Genomic DNA, 16,657 nt, shown 5'->3' with positions numbered 1-16,657 from the left:
ACGTCCCCTCCCCTTCTCAAAACACCCCTCCAACCACCATTACCCCCTCAACCCTGACTCCAGCCAGGTATTTTTGTCTAAGATTCCCTTTATATTTTCCTGTGGTGTATGGTTAAAAGCACAGCAGGAAAACAGAAGTATGTTCCCACAAAAATGTCATTCTGACTTTATGTGGATGATGGAATACCTATTGATGCAAATTTCAAAATACAAAAGCATGGATCTTTTAACTGCAGCTGTAGAAGATTTTGCCCAGGTTGCATTTCGAGTACTGTGTACAGTTTTGGTCCCCTTATTTGAAAAAAAAATGACATGTTGCATTAGATACAGTGCAGAGGTGATTTGCCTGACTCATTCCTGGAACGAAAAACCTGTCTCTATGAGATAAGCCCAAATGCCTTATAGCCATTGAAGTCTAGAAGAATGTGAGTTGATCTCATTGAAAAACATATGCCAGGAGAATGTTTCCTTTTGTGGAGAAGACTAAAACTAGAGGACACAATTTAAGATGAAAGAGGTCTTTTTAAGATGGAGATTTTGAGATTTTATTATTCTCAGAGGATCTTCAGTGGGAGAAATGATCTTTCCCAGAAAGTGGAGTCTGTGCTGTTGAATTTATTCATGGCAGAATTTTGATTGAAAACCATGGGTTATGGAGGAATGATAGGAAAGTGAAGTTAAATCTTTTTGAATGGTGGAGCAAGTTAAAGGGATCAAATGGCCTACGTTTGCCCCTAAATCTATGTTCCTAAGTTCTTCATGGGTTACTCCAAGTCTTGTTATTTCTTCAGACTAACATTGTGCAGAGGTAGTTCCTGCCTCTTCCACGATTCTCTTAAACTATATATAATGATGTGATCTAGCGTGGCCCTCCTTCTTATCCAATCTCATGGGAAAGCTGTAGCCTGTATTTGGAGTAATTTGCCTCCTAGCTCTTTACAGAGAGTATGTTGATACTGATGTCAGTTATAAGGATTTTAAACTTCTGTGGCGGTTTAATCTTTATTATTAATTTTGTTTGTTGTCAATAATTGTGTCATTTAGAATCAATGTTGAAAATTCCAATTGTTATTGATTTCTTTGTGCATACATTTTAAAAGATACCCTTATCAGTAGATTCAAAATTGGTTGTGTGTCAAAACTGATCAAAACCAAACATTCTTAGATAGCAATTATTTTTGTATGTCCGTCTCAGCATGCCACCTTTATCAGATTATAAACCTTTATGACCTGTTCTCACATTTTACTTCCTGGACCTAGTTGTGCCAGTTAGCCTGACTTCAGTACAAATGAAATTCCATATTGTGAGATGTAAACAGCAATGGTTTCCAGTTCCCACCCTTAATATTCATCCTGTGCTTGTGTTGAGAACTTGCTGAGTCCAGCAAAGCAGCATTAGAGCAGTTGCAATTGTCCCTGTCCCTACAGCATGCCACTGCTGTTGTGTTTCTTTTGTTTATTGTTTACTTTGCTACACACACACTGTAATGTTAGAATATTAGTTTCAAATCTGTTTGAAGAACAGATTCATTTATAGTTACTCTCATCACCAATCAAGAACATATAGTCAGGAACAGGTCACCTCTTCACCGCAGTTTTCACCATGACTTATTAAAAAAAAACATATGGAGGCGGATTTTACAGCAAATGTTTTGTACTGCTAGCAATTTTCTAGAAGCTGTGGTGATTTAACAGGTGTAGATTAAAATGGGGAGTTAAGGGTTTCCTTAGCAACTTGCAACACAGAATTATAAGTCCAATTTTGTATTTTGATTATTGCACTTAAATAACTGTACTTAATATGTATCATTAAAGGAAAGCTTGGCTGAAATGAGAAATGTATTCTAGAAAGAATTTTCTCGTATTAATGCTATACTAGCTGAGCATGCTGAAGATGACTAAATCAGATCTCTGTGTAACCATGGTGAAAACAACGTGAACACTGTCTTCAGTGATTTAATCTGAACAACTTTGTCTCAAATCATTGTAAACCATACAAGACGTTTCTGAATTGAATTAAATGGAATTTAGATTGTGGACATCAAAGAGCTAAAATTTACATCCTTATTGTATTTTTTTTTAAATTACTTAAAACACTGTGGCATTCTCTGTTGTAGATTCATTTTGATGCATTGTATGGTGACAAAGATACTTTGACCTACAGTTGTCTTCATTTCCTTTCTTGTTTGAATGCTGCTAATGTTTTGCATACATTTCCTATGTTTTTTTTTGGTTTTCTTTGTACATGCCAGTTTACAAATATAATATTTTTTATCTTATTCTATTAACTTACCTTCAAAATTTACAACCTCTTTCTATCAGATATATGGATTTGGGTATGGAATTCATGTTGTATGTGCATCTATGTTTTTACAGGTCTGCAAATTTCTTCCAAATTGAAAAGCAGTTTCCTGTTGAACAATCTGTACAAATGCATTTTTTGGCTGTCAATGTATGGGCACCTACAGTCATTATGACATAATGGGGGGAGACACTAACTTATTACCATGTGTATACCATCCACTACTGTTCATGTATGTACTTTAAAGGCTAACATTTGCTGAAACATCCCAGTTGTTTTGCCTACTTACATTCACTAAGTACTTAAAATGTTCACAAAAATTGATCTGAATGGAAGTGAGGCTTTGTTGACAACCTGATAGAGAATGGAAGTGGTCATGCTTCATTAAATTTAGAGACAACAACACTTCTCACTTCACTCACCCACTGCAATTATGGACTGTTATTTTGCACTTTATGAATTTCTTTATCAATGAGATTGTCCTGTAACAAGCAGTAGTTACATAGTCAAATGAAACATTGATCTAGTGCAGGGCTATTAGAAAAGCCTGTACAAAAGACAATATATTTAATAATATTATAGACCTATTTAAACTACAACTGTCTTGTCTTTCATTATTCAGTTGTGGAAAAAAAACAATGTTCCTCATGTTATAGAAGCAGCTTTATTATAATTTACCAAGGTTGTTTGATTAAATTAACTCCTTAGCCATTAAGTTAGGACCTTTTTCAAAGGGCAGATTTATGATGCCAAATCAGGTTATTTGTTTTGTTTTAAATTCCTATCTATTAGAAAACAAAAGTATTCTTTGTTTTTACAATACTGCAGCACAGTGTCAACCTTGGACAGTCTGATAATGGAAAGAAATGTTAAATGCTTTGAGCAATATTGTCAGATGAAGATAACACATAAAAGCTCCAATACTATGATCTTGGTAATTATGGATGGAGTTCAGAAGTAGGAGATATAGTGCTATTTTATCTGCAGTTATCTTGCACCAATATGTCAAATGTATCGGTAATTAGATTTTATAACTGCCCCATTTTTGTTGAGCTGTTTTAAAGATTGTTATTTACTACCAATCTGTGGACCTAGTCCAACTGAAGGTCAATAAGCTTTTGTAATATGCTGCTCCCTTTGTGCCATGGGTTCATTTTATTTACGACCCAAGGCAGATCACAGGCTTTAAAAAAGTAAACCACTTTTTTAAAAGAGGTTACCCTGTGTTCACTATTGGTTACATAGGATAGTTAACTGAATACTCTTCTTCAACTGCAGCAGTCTGCCTGCACATTTCAACTGATTTGAAACATAAGATACAACATCCCAGGAACCTTTTGTATTATACCTGTGCTGATCTTTTTTATTATACCTACAGTGACAATCTCTTCAAATTTTTATTTTAATTTCCATTGTGCTTTTTTGCTGATTTGACACCTTTAAGAATAAATCAGAACTTTGTAAATCCCAAATATTCATAATGCTGTTGATTAAGAGGAGGGATTGGAATAACAGAGTTCAGTTTAACTGAAGACTCATTAATGTAAGACACATCTGTTGTACATATGTTTTAGTAATAATATTGTATCTGGAATTGACATGAAGCATTAAAATTAAAATATAAAATGAGCTTACCGTTACATCCTCAAGCATCTATTTCAATGCGCTTGGTTTCCCCAGAGCTTGTGAGCAATGGTCTGTTTCAGACAGAGAGTGTTCTGAAGCATGTATCCTGCTCTCGGATATGCAGCAATACTTGAGCTGTGCCCTAACAATAAGCATCTGTTTGTATTGTTTGCAGTGGCTCTGCCGTCGAGCCAAGACTGACAATCCAGTATATGGAAATGCTGCTAAGCTCCTTTATATTTCCCCTCGTATTCGGAGTCCTTCGTGGTGCATGATTCACACTATCACTTGTCACATTGACATCGGACTGCCTGCTCAGCGGTCATTAATACTGAACACCCTCCATTCCCCAGAGAGCAGCCAATGATTTCCTAGAGCCAAGGTGTATTCTTTACAACTGCTTGAGTCTGGTTGGATGAAGTAACTTGTCCGTCATCTGGCAGTTCTGCTGAAGAGTGGGTAAAAAGGAGCGAGCGTTCAGATTTCCCTTTGTATCCTTAGGAGCTGCTCTGCTCACAGTCGGAAACATAACGGCGACAGTTCTTGAGACATTAACAATGGTCGATGGTGCGTTTGATTTTAATGAATGGCAAGACTAACCGAGTTTTATCTCTGAGGGCTGGGAGCATTTCTCTTTATTTTAACACTGTAGGGACGGTGACTAACTCCTGGCGGGAAAACAAGCCGTGCCAGACACATGTGATAAGGTAGTGACCGCCCAAGTACAGCAGTGAGCCTGGCGCGGACAGGTCCATAGCTCTGCTCTTCTACACTGTTGTATCCTGTGCATAAACTTAACAAAAAAACTGTCTCGCAATATTGCCAAAGCATCTGCTGGATTTTTTTTTGTATTTGGAATAATGTTTGGAACATAAGCTCCATCGTGATACGGTCTTGACAGCTACAGGATCAATAGGTTCAGGAGCATTTTTAAAGTTATTTTTTTCTGTTATATCGTCGTAAAATACCGATTTAAGAATTGTACAGTTAGAAAGCCTTCTGTTATGTTTTACCAAGAAACTTGGTAACCTTCATGGAAGTTGACGTGAACTCTGCTGAATTCAAATAAGGATAAAGCTCGAGAGGCACATGACTGCACTGTAAATCCAAGTGAGGACAAAGCTGTTTGGTCAGCGGCAGTTAGAGGAAACCCTGGTGTGTGTGCTACTGTTTTGTGAGCCACTTCCCCACATTCCGATTCTTTCCCGTATGATACAGCTAAAGGTTTCAGTTGTCTGGAAAGCGTGGAAGCCTGAGCAATTTGTACACATTTAAACTCACTGCGAACATCCTTCGTTTTTTAAAAAAATGATTGCCACCTTAGTTTAGGATTTTAAAAACGTCAGTTTAGTAGAGAATTCCCCCACTCACAGCAGGACAATGCATTGGGCTTCACGTAATTGTTATTTGTTTAAAATGTCCGAAATAATGTTTAGTACCATATCAGTAAAAGTAGGTGGTTAGATTCTTATATCTGTGTGTGGTCCTTCATGTCACATTTGTGCTTGGAGTCTTGGTGAGGCCATGCCTAGTGTATTAAAAGGAATTTTGAACTCATTCCCTAAGGAAAGGTCTACTTGCCAGTGTGGGAATGCAACAAGGTACATTACACTAGTCCCTAGGGTGGAGAGATTTTCCTATGGGGGAAGATTAATAGACTCCACCTATATGCTCTGAGTTTTAGAGAATGAAAAGGTGATCTAATTGAACCATACAAGAGGCAGAATTCTTACAGGGACCTGTAGCCTGAATGCAGGAACAGTGTTTGTCAAGGGACAGAGGGGAAGCTCTTCAACCAGGGATAAAGTCTCAGAATAAAAGGCTGATCGTTTAGGATTGAGATGAGGAGACATTTCTTCACTTCTAGGAGGTGAATTTTGGAATTCCTTATTCCAGACAGTTGTGAGTGCTCAATCATTGAATATATTCAAGATTAAGATTGATAGATTTCTACATATTAAAAACATACAGGGGCATGGTAATAGTGTAGGAAAATGACTTGATCCAGAGGTGAGATTTCGGTATTCAATCCAGCCCCATCCCTGGAAGCTTGTTTAATAGTGGTTCAGTTCAGATTTAGTTGAAGTTGCAAGTATCTATTTGTGAACTGAATTTATCCTCCAAATTTGTTCTTAGTACAAATTCTCTAGGTCTCAATAGATGTCAATGAAATCCCTTTTCAGCGGAATGCTGTTGTGAATTTTTCAATAGATTGAATTGAATAATTTTCAATCAAGTTGAAGTTTAGAAAGCTAAAGCTGGTAACTCTAGACCCTACTGAAATTGTGATTCAGCAAATAATGAAACATTATGAAGCATACATTACTACTTCTATTTATACTAATGCATTTCCCTTACAGTTTTTTTCTTTTTACCTCTATTGTGTACCATTGCTTGGCCGAGAGGGTAGATGTCCATCAATGTACAACAGCAGGTTTCATTCAGGAAGGTATGATTGACAGTGAGATCCTGTAATATATTGTTATTGAGTGTGCAGGGTGTTTCTGGAAGAAGGTGTGACTATTTCACTTTTAACAAAAAGAAAGTTCATTTGAGGAGCTTCATAAAGGGCGCACAGAAGTGAAAGAGTCAGAGACAGACAAAACTCATCTGCCCAACTCTTCAAATATCATCTTCTCTGCTGCGCATGTGGTAGAATCTGCACATTACCTATTGAACCTGTTAGCCATCTCAGATCTCATTGAACTGGATTAGCAGCAAGTTACCCTTTGTCCCCAACCACTGCTTAAGAAAATGATTGGGAAGAAATAGTTACAAGTTCTTCAGAAGTTGTGAAGAGTCCTGTCAGACTTGCAACATGACTCTGTTTCTCTGTCCACAGATACTGCCAGACCTGTTGAGTTTCTCCAGCGCTCTCTGGGTTTGTTTTAGTTATACTTCTTGTCAGTTAAGAACTGCATTAGAATCTGTCTCAAAGACTAGTGTCATTTTTATCTTCTGAAAGCACATTTGGGACTCCACTGTCTGTAAGGTATTTTAATTCATTTATGGGTCTGAGCATCACTGGTAAGGCCAGTTCTTGCTGCCCTTCTCTAAATCTCTTGAGATTTGATGGCAAGCTGGTGAGAGTAGTGATTTTATGATGAATGACTTTTTCACTTTTATTGTGGTTGCTCCTAGCAGCAATTCAAACAAATTATTCGGAAACAAGAATGTATAAATGAGGCAGTGTTATTACCTGTTTGTACACTGTTTAAACAGTGCTATTTGATTATTTACCTATATTTGTAGATTCTCTTGAACTGGTGTGGTACTGCATGGATCAACATGCTTCCAGATTAAAAAAACATTTAAAAAGTTATTGTTAATTGTCAGAAGTTTTGAATTATTCATTATCTAAATGCACAACTAACATCTTTATTGAATGAAACCTCTTGAGTTAAAATAGGCTTCAACAGATTCTTGGTCAATAGATCAACCATTTAAATGGCTTATTTTGAAATGACTGTATGTAATTTGTTACTGAACTTCAAATGAATGAACCATTATACTTTAAAAACAATGTAACTATCAATTGTCATTAAAAAGGTATTTAAAAATCATGGGTAAAACTTGCTTTCGCCACTAATAAGGTAATTATCACATGCATGGGAAGATTTTTGATTATTCATCCACTCTAATGAAAACATCATTAGATGCTCAAGGACATTAGGAGTGTTTCTGGCGTACCCTCATTATATTTATGCTTTTCCATCAACTACTTTAATTTGTCTTTGGTATAAAGCTGGCACCAGTTTAATGGTATAACAGTAGATGCCGTGATTCTTCTGTAATTAACAGTTAATTTCACTTCCTCCAGCAACATTTCAAATGGAACATTTTTGAATATGGCTTCATATTGTACTGGTTCCAGTATAACAGCAGACTCCTCCCAATATAAATGGAATCTAGTAATTCATGTTAATAGTGTCTTTTCAACCTTTCGCAGAATGTATAGATTGGTGTTGGTAACAAGTTTTGATGTGTGGGTGGCAGGAAGATGTAAACACATGGTGTAAATGCACAATGTGTACTTCAAGTTCTTCTAAATTAGGACAGAATGCATCAAGCATAATGCTCCTGGTGTGGGTGGCCCAGATATTGCTACATTGAGACTAGCAACATTTACCATGTTGACAAGGTAAGTCTGTCAACAACTTCTGGCTTCCCCATATGCATAGTGAAATGTAAAAATTGAGAAGTTTCTGTAAGAGATAGCTTGCTCGTCCACAGGGGGCACTGTTGCAGTCCTTGCCAATAGACAATGCACTGAAATCCCTGTAATGGCATGAATTTGCTGTACTCAGCCTCTCATTCTGCATTAAGATGGCTGGAAAAGTTAGGACTGGTATACTTAGGAGTACGTTGAGCTTTTAACAATGTAAAAAGGGACCAGTATTGCTGAACAACCTCGTTATCCTGGGAAAAAATAATTCTACATTTACAGACTTTTATTTCCTTCAAAAAATTAATATTACAGATTTCTTTTTTGCTTTTTCTATGTTTCATTTATAATTTATCTCTGTGTCTTAATCTCATCTGTGTTTCTCAAGCATTATTCCCCTTCTTGGATATAGTTTAAATTGAGATTTTATTTCCAGTTTTTATTTCTTAATTTGATCAGTGTGGCCCAATGAGGTTACTTCATCCTGATTGACTAGTCTTTCAGTTGCTTACCCTGTGCACAGATACCAGCAGTCCCTTATAGAAAGCATTGCACAGACAAATATATCAAATTATTGGAATTACTGATAAGTTCTGGTAAGGAAGGGAACAGGAAAAAATCTTTGCTGGTGAGAGAAAAATCTAGACCATTATTGCTTTATTTACCCAATGTTGACATTATAGAACAGTTAGCAGAAAAGCTAGTGAGAAGATTTTAAACTACCTAACTTTGTCATATATTGCGGTCAAAGAGTAACCATTTACTCAAGTGTTTATAGTCAGCCACTGATGTATGGCCTACTGATGTGGCCTCATTCTTCATTCATTTCAAGCAGCCTGCATACTGTACACTATTACTCCATCATTTAAGCTTTAAACCATAGTGTGCCAATGTATCGTAATGGTGGCAGTTCACTTGGAGGATACAAAATTGTGTTATTACAAGTAAGATTGTCAAACAGTTTAAATTTTAGAGAATTAGTTGTCAAAAATCTTCATGTCTTTGTCTTTGTGTTGAAGATACACTGCACCATGTCATGTTTCACTACCACACTGCTAAATGGACAGATTTTGAACAGACCTAGCAACTTAAAACTGGGCACTCATAAAGTGCTATGGGCCATCAGCAGAACTGTATTCAACCACAATCTGTAACTGTTTAGCCCAGCATAACTCCCAATCTATCATTACCATCAAGTCGGGAGATCAGCATTGTTTCAATGCAGAGTGCAGAAGGGCATGCCAAGAGTAACACAGGGGTATCTAAAAATGAAGTGTCAACCTGGTGAAGCTACAACACAGGATGAGTCAGACAGCAAATAGGGTTAAGCAATCCAACAAACAAAAGATGTATACTCTGCAATCCTGGCACATCCAGTTGTGAGTGGTGGTGGATGATTAAACAGCTAGTACAAGTATCTGCATCCTCATTGATGGGGGAGCCCATCACCTAAGTGTAAAAGACAAAGTTGAAGTATTTACACCTGTCTTCAGCAAGAAGTGCCAACTGGATGATCTATTTTGGCCTCCTCCTGATGTCTCCATCACAGGTAGCAATCTTCAACCAATTCAAATCACTACCTGGAGTAGCAAAAAATGGCTAAAGACATTGGATCCCACAAAGGCTGCGGAGCCTGTCAACCTTCTGGCAATGTCACTGAAGAATTGTGCTCAAGAACTTGTCACATTCCTAGACAAGCTGTTCCAGTACAGCGATAACACTGGTATGTACCTGACAATGTGGAAAATTGCCTACATATACCTTTCCAGAAAAAGGACACGTCCATACTGGCCAATTACTGCTCCATTAGTCTCCTCACATTGGTCAGACAAGTGATGTAAAAGGTCATAAACAGTGCATGTATAAAGGAATAAGTGGTTTATTGATGTGCAATTTGTGTTCTGCCAGGGCCACTCTGCTCCTGACCTAATTATAATCTTGGTCCAAATATGGACAAAAGAGCTGAATTCCAGGGGTGAGGTGAGAGTGACTGTCCTTGACGTAGAAACATAGAAAATAGAAGAAAGACTAGGTCTTTTGGCTCTTCAAGCCTTCTTCTCCATTCAGTATGATTATGGGTGTTCATCCAACTTAGTTCTTGCTTTCTTCCTATACCCTTTGACTCTTTTCACCCTACAAACTATATCTAGTTCATTTTTGAAAATATTCAATATTTTGGCCTTAACCAGTTTCTGTGGCAGAGGATTCCACAGGCTTACCACTTGCTGGCAAAAGAACTTCGTTCATCTTGGTCCTAAATGCTCTACTTTATATCCTTAGACCGTGTCCTCTGTTCTGGATCTGGACATCAAGAAGTATTTGTCTGAGTGTGGCATTGAGGACCCCTAGCAAAAATGGAGTCAATGGGAATGATCTGCTCTTTAGAGTCATACTTGGCACCAAGGAAGATGGTTGTGGTTGATGGAGGTCAATAATCTCAGTGCCAGGACATCTCTGCAGGACTGTCTCAGTGTAGTGTCCTAGGCTCAATCATCTTCAACTGCTTCATCAATGACATTCTCTCCATGCGAGGGCCGTGAACCTTTGGAATTCTTTACCACTGCTGGCTGTGGAGACTCAGTCTTTGATTATGTTTACAGTAAAAATTGATAGATTTCTGATTACCAGTAGTTCACAGCTTTACAGGGATGAGGTGAGGAAAAGTGTTCAATAAGCCATGATCATATTGAATGGTGGAGCAGACTCAAGGGGTGAAATGGCCTATTCCTGTTCCTATGTCCTGTAACCCAATCCAGGACAAGGCATACTGCTTGTTTGGCAACCTATACATCATGTTAAACATTCACTCTCCTGCATCTCATTCATCCTGACACACAGGGACAGCAGTGCGTATCATATTCAAGATACACAATAGTATCTCACTGAGGCTCCTTTTGGCAGCTTCCAAATCCATGACTTCTACTGCTTATAAGAACAAGGACAGCAACATATTATCCTGATTTGGAACTAGATCATCATTCCTTCACTTTCACTGGGTCAAACTTTTGGATCATGCTTTCTAACAGCACTGTGGGTATCCCTACATATTAGTGACTGCAGCAGTTCAAGAAGGAACGTCAGTCCCACCTTCTCTAGGGCAACAAGGAATGGGCAATAAATATTGGTCTAATCATCAATGCTCACATCCCATGAACAATGAATAAGACTAGAGTTATCCTAATTCTAAAGCATTGGTGTGCTGTTTTAATTAATTATTGACAAAATACTTTTATTCTTGTGTTTACTTTTTTGTTTGTTATTATTAATGATGACAGGGTTGCAAGGTATAAAACATATCTGAAGCATAGTGCCAGAACTGTAAAAGCAAATTTCATTTTCAACTATTGGAACAAATTAGACCTGTCATGTTTTAACACATATAGGTAATGTTTACATAATATTCCAGGATTACTTTGCTTTCAACAGTAAACACATTTGTACTGTCTTTATGCTTAATTTGTGATGGAGAGATGATGATGTAGAAAGTTATGGTTGGTAGAACTCTACATTTGTGGAGGTGATTACATCTAATACACAACCTGTCTCTGAAACAAAATGATTTTTGACAAACAAATGTTTTGTTATGATAGTAAAGTGCTGAGTTAATTAAGTTTATTTAAAATCTTCAACGCACCAAGCATGCAGTGTAATAAGCACTTAGTTCATCCCATTTAGCTTACTTGTGCAGTGTTTACCATTAACAACTGTTGCATATCTTCCCTGTTTTAACCTCTTGAAGACTTAGCAGTACTTTTCCAACAGTAGTAAAACAGTCAAGGATAGAGTCTGTTTAAAATGTATTTTGAGAACTTAATTTTGAACAATTTGCTGAGCATATTTTGTGGTTTATTGTTTATTATTTTATTTTATTTTGTCATCAATTCCCCAACAAAGAGTCTGTGCACCATTTGCTTAGGGTCACTTGGCTTTCACCAATGGATCTCTAACTTTGATAGCAGCCTGCACTGACTCAGAATTGTGAAGTTTATAGATCCACCCAAACCTCTAGAGATGGGAACAGTGAAGTAATTAGAATTCAGATAGCACCCCTTGAATTGATTTATGTTCAATTATCTCTTGCCACTCCAGAACAATTATTGGAACCCATTATGTGTTTCCTTGTTGCATCATTTTCCTTTCTGATTTCCCCAAAGTTGGCTGTCTTCAGATGGAGCAAGACCATGACCAGTGATGATTTTTTAAAATTTACTCATGGAATGTGTGTGTTGCTGACTCGCCAGGATTTATTGCCTGTCCCTAATTGCCATTGAGAAGGTGGTGGTGATCTGCCTTCTCAAAATGCTGCAGCTTATGCATTGTAGGTAGACCCACAATGCCATTAGGGAGGAAATTCAAGAATTTTGACCCAGTGATACTGAAGAAAGATATATTTCCAAATCAGGATAGTGAGTGGCTTGGAGGCAACTTGAAGATGGTGGTGTGTGCATGTATCTGCTGCCCTTGTAGATGGAAGTGGTGATGAAGGTGCTGCCTAAGGAGCTTTGAATTTCTGCAGTACGTACTTCTGCTACTGAGTGTTGGTAGTGGAGGGAGTGGATGCATATAGATGTGGTGTCAATCAAACGGGCTGCTTTGTCGTGGATGGTATCAAACTTCTTGAATGTTGTTGGGGCTATACCCATCCAGGCAAGTTGAGAGTATTCCATCACATTGAAAGGACAGGCAAATGGACATGGGGGCAGATTTGCCTTTTCAGTAAGAAATGAAATTAATCACTTGTAGAAAGTGATAGAGTCGGAAGGCATAGAATCTCTGTGGGTAAAGTAGAAGAACCACAAAGGATAATAGACCCTGGTGGGAGTTGTGTACAGGCCTCCTAGCAGTAGTCAGGATGTGGGGAAGTAAATAAATCAAGAGATAGAAAAGGCATGTAAAAAAGGCACAATTGCAATAATCATTGTAATTGGGGCTTCAATATGCAGGTGAACTAGGAAGTTCAAGTTGGTAGCGGTTCTGAAGAAAATGAGTTAATGGAATGTCTATGAGATGGTTGTTATGAAGCAGCTTGTCGTTGAGTCCACTGGGGACCAGGTAATTCTGGATTTGGTGATGTGTAATGTTGCAGACTTGACCATATTATGATTGAATTTACCCTGAGAAGGAGAAGCTGAAATCAGATGTAATGGTATTACAATTGAGTAAAGCTAACTACACGGACATGAGGGAGGAAGTGGCCAGAGATGAATGGAAGGAAAGTCTATCAGGAAAGATAGTGGAGCAGGAATTATAGGAATTTCTGGGGGTACTTTGGAAATAACAGCAGAAATTCATCCCAAGCAAGAAGTAAACTAAGGGGAGGACAAGGCAGCCATGGCTGAAGAAAGAAGCCAAGGACAGCAGAACCCATTGCCGCAAGGGGCTGAGGGGGCAGTGAATTTAAGACAAAGGTTCTTGATCAATAAGGGGATCAAGGGTTATGGGGAGAAGGCAGGTGAATTGGTTTGAGAAAGATATCAGCCATGATTGAATGGCGAAAAAAGCGTGATGGGCCAAATGGCTTAATTCTGCCCTTATATCTTATGGTCACTCTCAACTTGTGCCTTGTAGATGGTGGACAGGCTTTGGGGAGCCAGGAGCTGAGTTACTCGCTGCAGTATTCCTAGCCTCTGACCTGCTTTTGTAGCCAATGTGTTTATATCGTGAGTTTCTGGTCAATGGTAAACCCATTGATATGATATTGATAGTGGGAAGTTCAGTGATGGTAACACCAGTGAATATGAAGGATCTGTGTTTAGATCATCTTCTGTTGGAGGTGGTCATCGCCTGGCATTTGTGTGGCATGAATTTTACTTGCCACTTGTCAGCCCAAACCTGGATATTGTCCAGATCTGTTGCATTTGAACATAGACTGCTTCAGTATCTGAGGAGCTGTGAATACTGCTGAACATTGTGTAACATCAGTGAACATCCCTACTTCTGACCTTATAGTAGAGGGAAGGTCATTGATGAAGCAGCTGAAGATGTTTGGGCGTAGGACACTACCCTGAGAAACTCCTGCAGAGATGTCCTGGAGCTGAGATGACTGACCTCCAACAACCATGACCATCTTCCTGTGTGCCATGTCTGACTCCAACCAGTGGAGAACTTGGCCCCGATTCCTGTTGATTCCAGTTGTGCTAGGGCTTCTTAATGCCACACTTGGTCGAATGCGGCATTGATGTCAAAGGCTGACACTGTCCCCTCACCACTGGAACTCAGCACTTTTGTCCATGTTTGAACCAAGGCTGTAATGAGGTTCCTTGGTGTAATCAAACTGGGTGCCTGTGAGCAGGTTATTGCTGAGCAGGTGCTGCTTGATAGCACTGATGACACCTTCCATCATTTTACTGTTAATCAAGAGTAGACTGATGGGAACTTAATTGGCTGGGTTGGATTTGTCCTGCTTTTTTGTGTACAAGATATATGTGGACAATTTTCCAAACTGTTGGTTGATGCCAGTGTTTTAACTGTACTGCAAGAGCTTGGTTGGGGAGCAGTAAATTCTGGAGGACAAGTCTTCAGTACTATTGCTAGAATGTTGTCAGGGCCCATAGCCTTTGCAGTATCCAGTGTCTCCAATTGTTTCTTGATATCACGTGGAGTCAAATTGATTTGGCTGAAGATTGGCATCTGTGGTGCTGGGGACCACTGGAAATGTGCAAAGACTGTTGTTCTGAAAACTACATTTTTAAAAAAAATTGAAGTGGTACTCCAGTACATTCATCTTGGATGTCAGTATAATATAGCTGGAAAACTGTTACACTTGACACAGTGCAAATTTGAGTGTTTTGGGATCATCAACAGTGAAATGCAAAACCAAGCTACGTGTGATGAGTTCTTACATCTTGATGGCATTTAACTGTGTTATTTTTTATTAATATACATGTAATTTATTCATATATCAACTTTTGTATCTAAAATGTGGACAAATAAACTTACATTTTACACTGTCAGTCTTTGCTCCTTTTAGATTAGAACTAAATACCTTGAAAATAAACTTTTCTCTTCAGAGATTTTAACATAAACTGCAATTTTATACCCTGTGACTAAGAACTTGATAACTAATGTTATCTTGTAAATGTGTGCTGCTTTCTACTTAATCAGTTCATATCTTGTCTCAAACCTATAGCACATCTGATAATGCGCTGCATTAAATATAGAATGTGACATTTTATTGAAAACTCTGGGGAATATTTGTTCGTTACTCAATGTGCTCAGTCAGGTGGATACGAAAATACCTTAAAATGTTCCCCTTAAAGCAAAATATTGCAGATGCTCATAATCTGAAACAAACACAGAGAATGCTCAAGAATCTTGGTAGGTCTGATTGCAAGTTTGGAGAAAAAAAAACAAGAGTTACTGTTTTCTGCCCAGTTTGACTTCAGATCTGGAGCTCTAGAATGGAAACCATCAGGTTTTTTTTATTCATTCATGGGAGATGGGCATCGTTGACCGACCCTATTTGCCCCTGAGAAAGTGGAGGTCCTGTGGATTGGGCTGTTCTTTGTGTCAATGCTGTTACTAATTACTGATATTTTGTTAGAATTAATATAGTGAACCTGTATAATTTAAGTATGATTTAATATTAGTTTCCTTGGGTTTTGTTATGTTGATGTCTTCCTCTTCTGTAAATACTAATTATGCAGCATGTCCACCATTGACAATATATATCACCGTTATTAGTTTTCACTTGCCCCTATTGCTCCTGACCTCCTCTTTTCTCAAATATAATTCATGGGAAGGGAGCCACACATGCAACGTATTTATTGCTCGTACAGAATTAGTAATATACAATGGTTGTAGCACAGGAAGAGGCCATCAAAATGTCCAAACTGGCTCTCTGTAAAAGCCACTCTGCTAGTCCCAGCCCCCTGTCTTTTTCACTGTATGCCTAAGAATTTTTCAGTTTAGATACTTAGCCAGTCTCTTTTGAGAGCACTCTCAGGAGTACAGTTCAAACCCTAATCATTCATTCCGTTGAAGAAAAAAAGTTCAGCATATTGCCCCAGGTTCTTTTGCTATTCTCCTTCAATCATCTGTCATCCAGTTCTTAACCCTTTTGCCAATGAGACTGTTCATCAATCAAATTCATCAATTGTCCTTGGAAGTGTCGTATCCGTGCCTTGAATAATTCTGTTTTCTCTTTTCCTTTGCTAACATTGTCACTTTATTCCCAAAGTATGGTGCATAAAATTGAACATAGTACTCCACTTGAGGCTGAAATGGTGTTTTATAGCCCTGTGCCTCTATTTATAAAGCCTAGGATCCTATATGCCTTATTAACCACTTTCAAAGATTTGTGCACTTCTAGCCACAGCTTCCCTCATCTTTTTCTTACAACTCAGCCAACTTTTAACCATGCTGCTACTCTCCTATTTATCGCTGAAAAGGCTTAAATGAGTCTATCAAATGATTTTGGAAGTAAGTGTATATCACATCAATTGATCTGCCCCCTCTGATATCTCTTCATATTAGCTAACATGATTTATCCTTAACGAAATAGTGCTGACTGTCCTTAAATAATACATATTTGTCCAAGTGACTGTGTATTTTACCCCAGATTA

General features: G+C 38.2%; 2 protein-coding genes across 3 annotated transcripts in view; one reads left to right on the top strand and one right to left on the bottom strand.

The window, feature by feature from the left end:
- LOC109917592 (leucine-rich repeat neuronal protein 3) overlaps positions 1-4,218 on the bottom strand; it is a 45,394-nt gene extending 41,176 nt beyond the window's left edge. The window contains exon 1 of the mRNA XM_020517434.2: positions 3,938-4,218. The gene's annotated coding sequence lies outside the window, so the exon portion shown is untranslated. The remainder of the gene's footprint in view (positions 1-3,937) is intronic.
- immp2l (inner mitochondrial membrane peptidase subunit 2) overlaps positions 1-16,657 on the top strand; it is a 489,386-nt gene that overhangs the window by 243,152 nt on the left and 229,577 nt on the right. The gene's annotated exons all lie outside the window — the stretch shown is intronic.

The sequence above is a fragment of the Rhincodon typus genome, chromosome 18 (genome assembly GCF_021869965.1).
Source record: "Rhincodon typus isolate 14 chromosome 18, sRhiTyp1.1, whole genome shotgun sequence".
NCBI classification, from domain to species: Eukaryota; Metazoa; Chordata; class Chondrichthyes; order Orectolobiformes; family Rhincodontidae; genus Rhincodon; species Rhincodon typus.
This window is presented reverse-complemented; position numbering and strand designations above follow the sequence as displayed.